This window comes from Vanacampus margaritifer, chromosome 11 (assembly GCF_051991255.1).
Source record: "Vanacampus margaritifer isolate UIUO_Vmar chromosome 11, RoL_Vmar_1.0, whole genome shotgun sequence".
Lineage (NCBI taxonomy): Eukaryota > Metazoa > Chordata > Actinopteri > Syngnathiformes > Syngnathidae > Vanacampus > Vanacampus margaritifer.
The window spans coordinates 18223081-18233847 of NC_135442.1; positions in this window are offsets into that span (position 1 = coordinate 18223081).

Consider the following 10767-nt stretch of genomic DNA (forward strand, 5'->3'; position numbering starts at 1 on the left):
ATAAGCAGGAAGTTCCAAGTCCAACCAATAAAAGAAACGTTAATTGTGACATCATCATACACAAGCCAATGGCGAACCTTCAATGAGGGCAAGCTGAGTGTGCCACACAAGACTATTAATATTCTTATCTATACATTAATCTCTGTATAATATTTCAAGTTACACTTTGTCTAACAACTTGAATGGTGGTTTAGGAAAAAACACCAGTTCCATCCAGCTTGTCAAGACAAAATTAACAAACAGGAATGAGCTCTTAAAAGTACACAAAAAACACGTGGGAAGAGTCAGTGAAAGTCAGCTTCCCCCCAGCTTTGGTGGAAATTTGAGATTTTGCAGATGTTTGTAGGAGTGTATCTTTGCTGCCTTGTCTTCAAAAAATGACACTCCCATGCAATAAAAGAGAATTCGTGGCAGCATGAACTTTCCCAGAACATAAACGTAATAGAACCTTAACCCAACCAAAGCGTGGACAATAATGCTGTCAATTCCATTATTACTTTTTAAATTTGCATTCCCAATGTCAAAGAAGTATTTATTAAAAAAAAAAATGCTTGTAGGTTATTAGTTAATTTCCCACCTGTGCTGCAGGAGTAGGTGGTGTAAATGTGATTTGAATTCATCTGTTCTTTGTTATGGTCACAGATATTTATTTCAAAGGCACACACATGCTGCAAGTGTTGTTGACTTTGACTTATTACAAATTGTTTTGCGTAGAGCCAACTCAATAATAAGGCAAGTGTGTGTGCCAGCTGCAAGGCACACGGGGAAAAAAAATCAATCCATTTGACTTTTTAATGTGTCCCATGTGAGCTTTTCTCAATGTTTTTATAATAGTAAACCAGGCTCAAGCAGACACATATTGTCGTTTAATAGTTAACGCTCACTGTGATTCATTTAAAGCGTTCCTTTAGGGGAGCAAACCCAAAAGTCATATCAATTGGAGTTCAACCAAAATTTGCGGGAAAATTATGCCTCAAGAGTCTAACACGAGATTTTGAAGCCACCATGTGTGGGCAAGGATTCATTCTACCTTTGTTTTGCTTTTTCTGGTGTGAACAAGATCGTGCAAACATACCCAGTTTACAAGCTGTCGGTCTGTATAAAATATATGAATATTTTTATGTGTCCTAAAGCCACACTACTGTAATGCATGATGCATTTGGGATTTTCATTTTTATTTTGTATAAAATCTGTCAATAAAATCAAATCATTACAAAACAATGGAATTGTTCAGTCATGTCTTCAACAACAACAAAACTCAAACAGTGGTTAAATGAGCCAGATTTATATGAGCTCTATCACCTGTACAATAAATGCCTTTTTATAATAATATTGTATATTTTTGTAAATTGATATGTGATTTTAATGTATTTCAATTTAGGCTGGCTCTTATGTCTGCCCATGGGACTGTCGATGAAAATAGTGTTGGGCACTTTTCATTAATGTGCATTTTCCCTTTTCAAATAAATTAATTAAAATTTAATTATACTTACAGTAGCCCCATCAATGTATATCATCATTAGTATAAGGGTCAAAACTTCATGTGCAACAAACCACATCAAGTCAAATTCCTATGAAAGCCTTTGAGGATGACTTTCTTGAGCTGTTATTATTTTTGGGATTATTCCTGCAATTATTGCCACAACTGTAAATAAAATGGTTTTGTTTTAGCTTTAAAGTACATTACAGAAAAGGTTAAAAAAAAAAAAATCTATCTGTACGAAATCACATGAAGTCATACTGTCATCATATCATGTTGAATCCCTTGACAAGGGTTTGCATGACTTACAGTATCAATACTTTGTGATAGGCAACACAAGAATAAAATGTAAAATCCTTTCATTTTCATTCATTTATAAAACAATGGAAGTGTTCGGTCATGCTTACCCCAGCTTACCTCATCTAACAACATCACATATTAGTGTACAATTAACCACATGAAGTCATAATACGTGTGGAAGGCCTTAATAAGGGCTTTCCAGATCTTTCATTATCTTGTGATGTCACCCCTTTGCAGGTGCAATGTGAGGGCACACACGTTTGCATCGTCAAGCAGTGGCTGAGGGCACTTGACGTTTTTTTGTGCCATGAGGTCCATGAAGGGAATGTTGTTCTAAAAGCCCACTGTGGAATGTACTAGTCAAACACTATATAGACCTGCCCTCGCACTCCACTATGCTCCCCTCACATGCTGAGAGAAAAAACACGGCGCACATCTGTGGAACTAAATTAACAAAACACACTTAAGTACAGTATTTCCTATTTTTAAATGTGGTACCTCGATATGGTTCCCAAAGGCCTGAAAGTATTTAGTATATTTATGCACATGCTACACTTCAGTGAATCATTTTAATTGGTTACTCTATTGAAGAGCCCTTCACATGGGTGGCCTCATATTTCCTACAGTGTTAAGAACTCAGTCTCCGCAAAACCAGCAATGGACATATTTTGCTGTGAAATATTCAGATCTTTTAGACAGAGTGACAGCTTGTAAACTGGATATGTTTGCAAACAACTTTCAAAGCTTCATTGCGCCAGGAAAGTAACAACTTCATTTTGTTTGTGGCCAGAAGAAAAAACTAACACTTTCTCAAGACCTTCCTCAGTTAACAGGTTGTTGTTGTTGTTGTTTTTTTAGCTCTGAACCATTGCACCATTTAACATTGATCTGCTCATCTGTGTTTAATGAAAAAGTCGCTATGACAACAGCTTGGCAGATAGATGCTGCTTTCACAAATGGGGGGAAAAACATCCTTCAAGCACCTATTGTGGTTACATTTATGACAGCTTTTGGGAGACTTCAATTGAGACAGAAAGTCAAAGACAGCCATTATTAGCAGAAAGGCCTTTACTTGTACGTAATTCTTTAAAAAAAAAAAGAAGAAGAAGAGTGATAACGCAGATTAGCATTAGCTAACAGTGTACTATACGTCTGGCTAAATTGTCAACATGGGGGGGCTAAGTGTGCTTGTCGATGTCATTCATTTCAATGGGGGATTTCGATCCCTGGTCGCCCGCCATTCATTCCTATGGGGGAATTTCGACCCCTAGTCGCCCGCCATTCATTTCAATGGCGGATTTCGACCCCTGGTAGCACGCCATTTATTTTAATGGGGGATTTCGACCCCTGGTAGCCGGCGACCTATAAATATATATATTTTTTAAAAAAAAATTTAAAAAGGAGAGCAATGATGATGACATGTCAAATCGGTAAAATTACCGAATGAACACTGGCGGGCGACCAGGGGTCGAAATTCCCCCATATATGCTAAGAATTAATAAGCATTTTCATAAAATAAGAGTGCTAAAAAGTACATAACCTCACTCCAAAAACTTGCAAGACTAAACAAGCTTACAAGGCTAACATCAACACAAGATGCATATCAAACATGAAAAAAAAAAAAACGGATTTCTTCCCAAGGCTACATTCGCATTTTCATCTGTGCTCCATTACAATGTGCCGTACATCTGCCATTAGCCTCCTTGAGGCCTTTGAGGGGTTGTTTTAATCATGCGTTTGGATGATGAGAAATGTTGAGATTTATATGCTTTGTTTCAAGGTTAACAGTCCCAGCACTCGCTCGTTTCTCAACGTGGAAGTCTGCAAGTCATTATCCAATCTTCGACGCGCTGGAACTAACAAGTGGGCCCGCTTTGTGTGGATTCACTTGTGTATATACAGTATTTGCTAATTGCGATATATTTGCCCATCAATTCATCTAATGCTGCATCGCAACCATTTCGGCAACAATGACCAATGATGTATTTCGACAAATTTGTTTTGTCGATCATTGAAGCGCAAACCACTGGTAAGGTTGAACAGTTAAGGCAGTTGAAAATGCAATTATATTATGTGACATCAACATCCTCACTATGTTCATGTGGGAATTTGACTTTGATTTACGCATTAAAATCATGGCTTCAGTCATAAAATCTTGAGAGATGTTTCTCATAAAATATGCCTTAATATGTAGGATATGTCCCTGGCATTACACCACCTGCACCACAAATTAGACCTGCTTTTAGCTATCTAATGGCTAGTCTACTTTCTGTCACTAAATTGTCGGATATGTCCCGGGTATGTAATAGAAAATGCTCTCGGGCTCTTTGGTCCTTCCTCGGGTCTCCTGACGGCCTCACGACTCTGGCTGGAAGTGTTCAGTTTAGGTGAACGGTATGGGATTTTTTAATAGGTTTTAGGTGAACTAATGAATACACACTCACACGCACGCACATACACATACAAAATTAAAAAAAATTAAATTAAAAAAAATTTTTAAAAAAGAGAGAGCAATGATGATGACATGTCAAATCGCAAAATTACCGAATGAACAATACTGAGCTCTACAGAAGAAAAAAAAAAAACACACAAAAAAAAAGAAAACGCTCTCGGTCCACCGGAAACCCCAGAAAGGCGCAGTGCGGTCTGCCATAATCCCAAACATGGTAAACTAAACTTAAAAAATAAAGATGCACTAGTTTTTACGCCAAGCACATTTGTGCCTGTCAACGAAAATAAAGCCCCAAGTCTTGTTTCTGACTGTCTTTTTTGTTCATTTCTAGACATTAGTTTCAGCCTTAGTGCTCATTTTGTTTTTTTATGTTTGATTGTTTGTTCCCTTCAGTAAAGGGCAACTGAGATTCTCAGTGTATATGAAGCTTGCTTGGTACTCTAATGTTGGCTTGCAACACGAAGAAAAAAGTGACCAAGCAATGACTCGTAATTTGAAAAACGTGTGAATTGTGACAATTATAAGTGAAGGTATGTGCATGTAACGTGAGTAATGCTAGCATGTAAGTTTTTTTTTCCCAAGGCTTTCTGTCTCAGGCCTGGGTCTTTGCTTGCTTCCATGAAATGTATTTGTCTTTAAAGTCGATGTTTATTTTTCTTTTCCATGTGGTCTTCCTCTTTCCATTTGTTGGTTTCCACTTAAAGTGCTATCTTTGGGATTGTGTTGTCATCCATCCGGAGTGTGCGTCTGAGCCAAACCACCCTGTGTTAACTAAAAGTGTCATTTTGTTTTTTTGCTGTAATTCTTTGTTTCTAATAGGGCAAAAGTCTTCTTAGGCACTAAGAAGAGATAAAGCTGGAGAGATATACAGTAGCTATATTAATATAGAGAGCTATACTATAACAAGATGGAGACTGAAGCGGACAGTTAAGATGGAGGAGACAACAGACAAGTTATGTATTCTGTATTGGGGTCGTTCGCCAGGTGGGAGGTAGTCTGCAATCCAAATTCAATTTTCCAAACTGGGTCCAAAAGCCAGTACAGGTAATCAGTTATCTATCATCTAATCCAAGGTCTGGTCACCTCCAAGCACTGTAGACCACATAGGAGTTTTTTTGTGGCGTATCAGAAAAATGAAAAAATAGTATTAAAAAGCCTTATTTTGTAAGTCATTAGCTTGACCAAACATTTGGTTGGGTTTTCACTCGCAGACTTTCCTCATTCACCACAAGCCTTCTGTGACATTGAAAGGCTTCCTATTGCTGATGAATGGACTGCAATGGAAGTCATCAGATTGGTTTACACATAATCATCTTAATACACATGCGTACACATCAGTAGGCGAACGCACTAAGAGGGTACTTAGCTGAGCAAACGCCACTGAAGAATCTATTCAGGCGTGCCAATGAACGTGTTGAGTACGACGGTGGGTCATGGAAAGGGATGCACATAACAATTTTGGTCTGGTTTCTAAGGAGCGCCAAAGGTTCTTCCTCGGTGCTTATTTTCCTGACCTATAATTCTTGACTGGTAGTTGTGATTCTAGGATTTCTTGCCATAAACGTGCAACTAATTTATGCATTATTAATAGATGTAGTCTGCAGCAATAACCTGAGAAGCGCTCTTTAGATGTATTCACATTATATAATTTAATTCAGCCCTTACCTAATTAAATAGCCCTAACAAAATAAAGGTGATCTGGAAAGGTGATTCTGTTTAGAACATACCTGTGCAAAATGTAACATACAGCAATTGCTATTTTCAAAAGATACTCTTGACACTTGAATTGATTCACAATAAAGGATTTATTTGGTTACGTTCAACAATAAATATTAGGGGTGGGAATCTTTGAACGTCTCACGATTCGATTCAATTCCGATTTTCAGTTGTGCGATTCAACTCGATTTTTGATTCAAAGTGATTTGATTGACAATGATTTTTGCTTCAATATAAAGATGTTCAAGGAATCGTAATGATCTACTCCAGTCTGACTTGCTATTGCTAATTAGTGCTCTACTCACGGCACTTTTAGCACTCAAAAGAACGGCTCCACGCTGCAAAAAAACAACTTTTATTGGAATAACTTGATTGTGACTTTTTACTTCTACTCTCTAATGTGGCGACAACTTTAACAGTGTATCAGACCGCGTGTAACCACACTGCCTCTAAGTGGCCAAATCGGGTACAACATGAACAGCGCTCCCAATAAAGGCACACACAAACAAAGAGAAGACAGTATAAAATAATTAAAATAAAATCGATTTTGGAACATTTAAAATTGATTCTGAATCGTACTAAATGAGAATCGCGATACTTATGAGAATTGATTTTTTTGGGCACACCCCTAGTAAATATTGCTAGTGAGTCCACAGCTTAAATAATTAGAAAATGTCTCACCAAATGTCATAAAAGGAAGATTCAAATTGTGTGACAAAGTTTTCCACATTAAGACATTTTTGGCCTTTTTAACTGCCATACAGTAGTTGCTCGTTTGTGTATTTTGATGGATTTAGTGCTGGAAACGGCTTTCACAGGAAGCACTACTAACTGGAGCAACTAATCAAATTTAGGTCAACCTAAACAGTTCATGAAAACCCCACCATAGCTAATTTTTGTGTTCACATAAACGAATCATTCCACCTCAGATCACCCAGAAAAATGGCATTTTGAAAGCCCAGCCCTTGGTGTAGGAGTAATTGGTACTTCCCTTATAAAGCATTTTCACACCTTATAAGGCACTCAAAGTGCTTTACATTTTTGACTACTCATGACACAGTATCAGGAGATTCAGGATCTTGCTCAAGGATACTTTCACATGGTCATAATGACCTGGGATCGAACCTACAACCTCAGGATTACAATACAACCACTCTACCACTGAGCCATACCCACCCACTTCATAGGATTGAAAGGCAAAATTTAAAATTTCAGCTTGATCGGATTAACGTTTGCAACTACTCACAAAATTTCAACAAAATCTGAAAAGGTAAAGTTTCACTCATTGGGTGAACTGAGGTGGAATCACCCAAACATGAACAAGTCTTGGTTTACTAAAATCTAGTTGGCACATTTGATTAGCTTTACTAGCCTACCTAATATTTGTCATAATATCAACTTTTTGGCAGCAAAATGCAAACTGCGCCACCTTGGAGAAGTAAATGTCTATCATCGGTGTGTATAATTGTTTTTTTTTGGTTCTATGAGGTCTGGTGAGGGGGGAACAGTTTTGTGTAAAGCCTGTATCCCACTGAACAGCGATCAATATAGATTTTTTGTTGTTGGCAGGGTTCAACTTTAAGGGTCGCAGACAGTTTTTCTTGTTGCAAGGACATTTTTAACATGTTCAAAATTGCGATAAGAAGAAAAAAACATTCAAACTGTTGACAAATGCTGATGACCTTGAACAAACCCTGATGAGAAATTAACATTTGCCACCTTCACAAACAGTGGGATACGGGCTTAGCCTCTGAAACTGGAGAGATCTTTTCTCCCGCTTCCACTTAGGCAACATTTTGCACCTTAAGCCCTGCGCACCACTTATGTTCATCTCTGACTATATTATGTAATTGTTCTTTTCCCTATCCTTTTCTATTCCCTTTTCTATTCATGGGCAGGTGAATTTTGACATTAACCCCCCCCATTATACTATACCTGCCTGTGTAGTATGAATATCTGACTATGACTAAATTGAGGGGTGCATTGGGTTTTGTTTTGGATTTATGGTATATATCAGGTGGGCTCAGAAGATCGATGGTTTGCCTGTTGAGAGGTAAATGTTGTTGTTGTGTATGTTTTTCTTCTTCTGGTTGGATCTAGTCATCAACCATTAAAAACAAACATCTTTATCAGCTAAATATAGAAAATTTAGGATTGATTGTTTCCCCCGGCATTCGCGCTTCCTGGTTTCGTCACAGCTGCATATCACGCCCCAAACACAATGTCACTCTGTCATTGGTCCGAACGGACTCAGTACTGTATTCTCAGCAGTTTGTGAACTCACAAATACCGCAAGAATTCAGTTAATATTAACCCCCCCCCCCCCCCCACACACACACACACACACACACACTATCACATACTGTACATTTAAAACTTTATATAAACTTTAACACCTTCATATTTAACAGCGAGCACACGTGCTCCACAGATTTTTGTTCTGCTGACATGGGAAAATGAAATAAATTCAGTGTACATTACAGTTAATTAGTTCATAACCCAACCCTGAAAAGCAACAATGGTGTGGAGGTGAGAAAGTAAAGTGACTTGGAGAGTTGTTATGGTGCACTGCGGCTCACCTCCATGGAATGATGAAGTCATCACGGAAGGCAAGTGGAAGCAACAGACCCCAATTCGGTCCACATCCTCAGCAAAAAAAAAAGAAAAAAAGAAAAGTTTACATTACACTTAAAGTTCTGTGATGTAGCCTATCCCAGCTGACTTGGGCCAAGAGGTGGTGTGGGACACCGTACACCTTAAACTGGTCTCGAGCCAATCGCAGGACACAAGAAACTATTGACAGCCGTGCCTGTTTTCCATGTCTCCCTCCACCAACAAACCTGATCCGATAAACGGGATCGTTATCAGGCTTCTACAGCTAATGAGCTGATCATTTGAGTCAGCTGTGTTGGAGGAGGAAGACATGGAAAACAGGCAGGAAAGTGGATCTTGAGGACCAGGGTTCCCTGTACCTCTGATCTAATGTGTTCACTTATAAAAATAAAAATAAAAATAAAAATAAAAATAAAGATAAAAATAAAAATAAAAATAAAAATAAAAATAAAAATAAAAATAAAAATAAAAATAAAAATAAAAATAAAAATAAAAATAAAAATAAAAATAAAAAATATAAAAAAATATATATAAAAAAACATGCAAATTCCAGAGATTAAGGCTGGAACCTGGATTCAACCCCCAACCTCAGAACCGAGAGAAAATAAAATTAGATAGTCATAAACCTAATGTAAGCTCTGGATTCCGTGTGGGTTCACGCGTTCAGCAAATACATAAATAATTAAAAAAGAAAAAAGTATATTAGTCTAGACATATGAAAAAAACGATTGGAATCCATGTGAGTTCAAATGCTCAGCAAAATTTAAGAAAAAATAAAATGTTAACTAGAATTCATTCTTGTTTTATATGACTTTTCTTATAGGGTTGCAAATAAATTAAAATGTGAAACCAATCATGAAAAGCAGGTTGAGTTTACCTTATAGCTACTGGACTTTCAATGGGCTGATAAACAGACAGAGAGTTCAAAATTCAAGGGCCAAGGTCATGGGTCATAGTGTTTGTGAAGACAGCTCTTCACTGGACACACTGCTGCATCAACAAAAACTAAATCATTCAGGTCATGATGTGACATTGTTGCTTAAACACATTTTTTGTGTTCCCTACAGCGGTGTTTGTCGGCATGCGATCCAGTTCATTCCTGTCCGGCACACGCATGGTGCTTGACACCTGACACATACAGAAAAAATGTCCTGGATGCCAAAACTGTGTGGGAGTCAGTTCTTACTGCCACCCATCTGAGGGTCTTGACCTGGGTTTTCAAGAAGGGGGGTTGTGTACTCCCATTGAGAGTGTTTTTAAGCAGTGCAGCTGCTCTTATCTGCTAACATCAGGAAGATCCTCACAGGATGCTCCAGGCTGATTGGCCGCTTCCCGTCTTCCTAAAAGTGTCAGCAGACATTTATTTTTATTTTCTTATTTTTTTACTATTCGGGAAGTAGAGGAATGCCATTCTGATTATGACATGAACTATGATGAGCTGTTTGTTTGGCTCGTCCCAGCATGTTTGTCGGTGCAAATACACCCCTTTTAAATAAGAAAATAATGCTCCATTTTGATTGAATTCTATAAGTCTGTACAACTGCTCTGCATCATATGGAAAAAAATAAAAAATAAATAAATATATATATATATATATATATATATATATATATATATATATATATATATATATATGTATATGAAAATATATCTATGCATGCATCATTGTTGTTGACAATACAAATATTCTTATATCATTTTCAATTCAAATTTTGGAACTTTTCCTAGCTGAATGAAAATGTCATACTACCACAATAAATTATGCTAAAATAATGTTGTTATTATTATTATTATTATGATAAAAAATAAATAATAATAATAAATAATAATTTTCTTTTTTATTATATGTGTGGCGAAAGAAAGAACGTTTTATTATTAGTGTTTCAAAAATTTTAATAATTAAGGCATTTTAAGGCAAATAATAACAATGATAATATTAATTAATAGAATGTATTTGATTTTCTTTCCAGTTATAAATAAAACAAATATCCACATGGACAGGAGAGGGGGGGGGGAAGAAGAAAAATATGTGATTTTAGGGGCGTTTCTATGTTAGCTGAAAAAGAAGGAACTTGACACTGAATGATCCATTGTGGTCATTGTGGGCATGCAGCACGAGTATGCTTCTTTTTTTTCTCTTTTTATTAACTTATACTTTTCGAGAGGGGGTTGGAGGTGGTGTTGAGTTCAAAGGCGCCGGGAAAGG